The sequence below is a fragment of the Scomber scombrus genome, chromosome 2, assembly GCF_963691925.1.
Source record: "Scomber scombrus chromosome 2, fScoSco1.1, whole genome shotgun sequence".
NCBI lineage: Eukaryota > Metazoa > Chordata > Actinopteri > Scombriformes > Scombridae > Scomber > Scomber scombrus.
Window position 1 is genome coordinate 5,844,273 of NC_084971.1, and position 6,000 is coordinate 5,850,272.

Sequence of the window (6,000 nt, forward strand, 5' to 3'; positions counted from 1 at the left end):
TGTGACACCTACGCTTGTAAAATGACTGATGGCTCATAACTTAATTATGTGACTTTTTAAATCGCACATGAAATGTCTGACAACGAGATTTTCACACCTCATTTGTCAGTTTTTTCTATTTATTCAATGACTTACGGGCTACATCTGTGTACGTTGTGTCAGTGTGTCCTGCTATGTGTTGAAAAGCAACATGAGTGTGTATATTCCCAAAGTAGACACACGCAGTTGTGCTGAAAATGTGAATGATGTTTTTTTTTTAGACTGATTGAAACAGCAGGTGAGTTAAACGCACGCATGCACACATCTAACAATTTCTTTTCTTCAGAGATTTGTCTTTGTATGACTCATAAAAGAAAACGAATCTTCTGAGCTGCTTCCAGAGAATCTGATTTCTCACTAGGTGCTTTGTGTGTGACTAATGTTTTTAACCTGCTCCAGTGACAGAGTCAATTCTTTGGGATTCATGAAGTCACACTCATTATCTCCTCCTTTGAGCGTAATTCATGTTTCAAAAAGGTTTCAGAGATACATAAAGCAGGCGCTACACATGAATCACCGGAAGGCAATCAGGGATTCAAGACTCAACGCTGATATTGGAGTTATTTGTATCGGAAATGTAATGACGTAGAAGATAATAGGTGCACATGACTCATAGGTGAAATGAGCCTCATAGGAGGTTTTGCTGGAGCTCTCAAAAGGGTCCTGCTTACGTCAACAGCGCCCCTGCTCACAACACTAGCTGTTTGTGTCTCCTCTGCATTTAGAGTGAGAGAGGAAAAGTGCCCTGGCATCGCAGTGACTCAGACTCCACTCTAGACGTGTAATTGATGAAGATGTGTGTGTGTGTGTGTGTGTGTGTATGTGTGTGTGTGTGTGTGTGTTTCTGTACGTCAGAGGCAGGTAACAGGCATGACTGTGAGAGCGGTGACTGCTGTGCTCGGTGACTCACAGCAGCAAAGTCTACATAATGGATCTTAAACTGATAGTGACATGGGTCATGAACGCACACACACACACACACACCCACACACACACACACACACACACACACAACCACACATGCAAACTAAAATTGTTTATCAAAAATAATTTTCCAATGATTCGTGGTCAGTCTTGTGCCTCCTACCCTGCCTGACTCACTCACAAACAGCTAAGCAGGATACCGTGAGTTCATAAATATGATCATTGGCATCAGCGTTTGGTTTATGACAACAATTAGCTGCAGTTTCCATTACGTGCTAGCATAGCAAATGAAAACAAGAGGGCTAGTGGACAACAACAGGTCCATCCATAAACTGACTGTTGTTATTCCACCAAATGATTCCTGGGTAATGCAGTTCTTTGCAGCAGCATCTGACTGCCGGGTTCTTTGCACCTCAGATGTAATAGTGCTAATAGCCTGCAGCCTAATTTTGTGTGTGGCATGGAGCGGTGTAGGTGACAGGTGGTGTTGGTTAGTAGGGTGGAGGAGAGACAGAGAACGAGCTGCATGGACGAGACAGCTGAGTGGAACAGTCTGCAGATGACCGGCTTTGGAGCGGACACATGGTTTAACTTGATGGTCAGGTCAGCAGGTCAGGAGGGGAGCAGACATGTACACGTATAATACAGATAGATAGAAACACACACATACACACAGTGGGACAGGCAGGTAATCCCCCCCCCCTAACCGTTATTTATTCAGGAAAAGTGTCACTGAGAGCAATGCTCTCTTTTGCAAGAAGACAAATACAAACTTCTCAATACAACCACCGATGGTCACTGATCAGCTTAACTCTTTCACTTTCCACTGCTAGATTTATTCTGCTAATATGCGGATCAAACATTTGACCTTTTGGCCTGCTTCTTTAACCTTAAGGCCACCACTGCCCAAATGTAGAGAAGGACAGGGGTTATGCTGTTTCAATGATTTGGGACAACAGTGAAGGTCTCTTCTTTTGCATTTTATTTGGTTCTTCCCTGGGGAGATTAACTGTTAGAAAAACTTTAAACTATGAGATTACAACCACGCTGTTGGCTGTGTGAGGCTGTACTTTGGAACAGCAGTGCTTTCTGCTAAATGCAGACATCAGCATGCTAATGTGATCACAATCACAACGTGAACCATGTTCACATTCACAGCTTAGTTTCATAACATTTACAATAAACACAAAGTACAGCCGAGGCTGATGGGAGTGTCATTGATACTGCAGGCATTTAGACATAAACTTACAATTCATAATGAAAGGTACAGATTAATGTAAACCAAAATTTACATGAAAGCGTACCAAATTTCATGTCTTTCCATCAAATAGTTTTTAAGATATTTTACTCAAAGCTACAAATGTGAACTGGCTGGTGCCACATAGAGGAAAAGTCAATCACTAAAGTCATTACGATTCATTCTCTGGAACTGTGAATGTCTACAAAATGTAATGGCAGTCCATCCAATAGTTGTTGAGATATTTCAGGTTAGACAAACATTGCCATCCCTTGAGCCTAATGGACAAATTGAAAGACAGAATTTCTCACTAAGTAATCACATCTATTTGTATTTATACTGGACCAAAAATATTTGGATTGAAGAGTTTGGGAAATTGTTCGAGGAGAACAACGACAGAGGAAATGGAAGGAAGAACTGTTCATCTCACTATAGGCCAGTCAGCCAGCAGGTGACCAGCAGGTTGAGGGTCATCAATGGAAAAGATTGGAAAGAGGCCACACAACAGCAGGAAATGAGGGACAAGCTCATAATCAGGTGAGTCACCAAGAAGGAGCTCTTCTCAAAAACAAGCTCTCTGAAAAGCAGGATGGCTATTAAAAGGAGCTGCTTACCAAGAGGCGCGTCAGAGGGCTGGCCCTCCAAGATCAGAGATTCAAAAAAGGGGCAGAAGAAGATAAGCTTCATGTGTCGTAAGAACAAGAAATACTGTGACAGCAGGATGACTGCTGCAGCTCAGGTTGGACAGCAGTAGGTTAGTCCCCTGACATCTTCATCACACGGCCTAAACTCTATCAGCTCTTCCTACCTCATCAAATCACGATGTCATCTGAAGAAATCATCAGGGTTATTTTCTCACACTTTAGAAACCTCTAAAGCTATAGAGCAACATTAATTGTGAAAGATCAAGAAAGCCTCCTTGATCCACTCACTCCTGGTCAGTGACTTTGACCTCTTCCTTTCTTACAAGCATATTTTTGGAAGGTCCTTGCAGAAAGAACTCTCAGTGTAATAAAATGCTGTCTACATTCAGCCTGTTAACCTCAGTAACAAGAAGAACCACCGAGCAACAATGAAATCCTTTAAATTGGGAGAAACGGTGTGATGATTTGCATTTCTGATACTCTTAATGAATGCCAATCACTGTGTGTGTGTGTGTGTGTGTGTGTCTATGTGTGCGTGCCACAATGTAAACTTGACTGAAGGCTTGCCTGAGAGAGAGGAACCTTGAAGCTGGCCACATGAGAGGATGCTGATATAGGAGCGGCCTCCCCCTCAGATCCTCTGGCAGCCTTCTCCCCTGTCGGAGCTGGTGGTGAAACAGCTGGAAGCCAGAGCTACTGTGCAGGCTGATGAGACTCCAGCCCGGAGATAACAACAGGAAGGCGCTGTCTGAGGAGGCGGAGGAAGAGGAGAAGGAGGACTACCTCCCTAAGCCCCTCAAGGCCTCGGGCGCACACTGAATAACACTGAATCCAGCCAAGGTGACAGTGAGAGAAGTGGTGGTGTGTGGTTGGCCTTGGGCATAGCGGAGGCTGGGAGGGAGCTGTAAGCAGAAGAAGGAGAACAAGGAAGAAGGAGAGGATTGAAAGATGCATTTTTTGTCACATATTGATTTGTGTTTATTGTTTGTGCGTGTGTGATCATGTAGTGTAAATGTTAAGGGCGGCCTTCAGCCATGCTGACAATGCACTGCAGGGGGTGATTAGGACTGAGCCACCCATCTCACAGGCTGACTACAGCAGCAGTGCGGCAGCAGCAGCAGCAGCAGCAGCGGTGGCAGAGGGAGAGAAGGGGCCTGTTTGGAAGACGCGACAGAAAGGGAATGGGGGGGGGGGGTTATGAGCAAACGCTGATTAGCTGGCAGCTTAACGACACGCTGTGTTTTCCATCTCATCGTCAGCACATGTCCCGGGGCTGATAGGGGGAAATGAATTGGTATTTTTGATATTTTTTTTTTTTGTCAGGAGAAAGAGAAAGTGGAGTAGGGCTTGTAGCTGGGCCATGAATATTCAATTCAGGCAATTACAAGATGTCCTACTTGGAGAAGGATAAGTGATGTGACACTCAGCTGCTGTGAATGGCAATTTTATTTTGTTATTTGGTTTCTTATGTGTTTATTTTTGTACATTTCACTATGTACAGCAGCCAAAGAAGTCAGATATTTATTGTTTTGGTTATTTAATGGCTTTTTAATGACAATTTTGGAAATATACTGTACCTCATGATTTTGTTATTACATATCAATCAAGCAATCAGTGGAATATACATAAAATGTATTAATTATTGAACCATGGTATCAGAAAAAAAGATAAACATTAATCTTCAATATCGATATAAGTCAAGCAGGTGGGAGCTACACTGACAGGACTAGTCACTAAATCACAATTCACTTTTCTATTTTGTTTTTTTCACTGCATTCAAAAAGGCTGTTTTTATAATACGAGCGTTCTGCCACACATTTTATTAGGCCCGTGCTATTCTCTGTGAGATTAATGTGATTGTGGTGTGGTGGTGACTGAGTGTCGTGCTTAGGAGGCTCTGCGTTTTCTGCTTCATTGCTTTGAAATTATTCTCCCAGTATCATTGTCAACGAGTGCTGGGAGAGGGAGGATCTTTATCTTTTCTTTCCTTCTCCTTCTCTCTGTGGTGCGGCAGCTCTGTCTTTTCTCTCTCTCTCTCTCTCTCTCTCCTCCTCTCTCCCTGCCAGGCTTTCTTTCCATGCCTCACTCTCTCTCTCTCTCTCTCTCTCCCTCTCTCCATTCTCAGAGTAGGGAGCCCCCACGTCACCGCTTCCCTGGATCTGCTGGAGTGGGGGATGGGAAAGAGGGAGGGAGGTGGAGAAGGCGAGGAGGAGGGAAGGGAGGGTGAACAGATAGTCTGCCAGGCTCGTGGGGAGGCGGTGGAATTCTGCAGGTTGCCACGGTGAGCCAGTCGATAACGCATTGAGCCACTTAGCTGCCAAATGCACAAACCCTTTCTCTGCCCTTCACCTGCTAGACAGAGGAGGAAGACAGGAGTGTGTGTGTGTGTGTGTGTGTGTGTGTGTGTGTGTATTGTCTATCTCTAATTTTCACTAGGCCCCACCTCCCCTTAGTTACTGTTGCTATGCCTGTCAAGCTTTCCTTCCTAGCCCGGCACATATGCAGCTTACAATGATAACATACCAGAATGACCTCTTGGATATTCATACTACTTTTGGCAGTTAGAAGACAAAATCAGCCTCTCATTTTTATTTGGCATCCATCAATTTTGTCGGCTGAACGAGGTGCCGCTGGTAGATTTGATCAGCTCTAGCGGGCTAATTAACATGAGCTGTATGAGGCATGAGTCGGTTTGAAACTTGTTTGGATGCTTATCATATAAAAACATACTTGGACAAGTGTCAGAATATATTCAAAGTGAACTGTTTGCTTTTTCAAACAATATTTCTCGCTTTTACATGTGAGGTATATTGGCCTGGAAAATGAAAAAAGTACCAACGAACTGAAAGGTAGGATAATTTCTTAGGGACAGTTAAGTTGGAAACATGTTTCTCAGACCCAGAAACACATCTTACATAAGATAAACAAACCAATCATCCAATATTAAAAAACAACAACAAAAAAACTAAGTCAGCAAGAAATTTCTTCCCCACTGACTGACTAGGTATTGGCCCAAAAGCAGTTTGCTCAGTCAAGTACAAGCTATATTACACCATTTGCACTAAATAAAATGGCAGTTTCAATTATATATATTACCGTATAAATAGTAGTATAGGTCACTAACTAGGTTGCTATTAGGCTATTTGTAATAGCCTA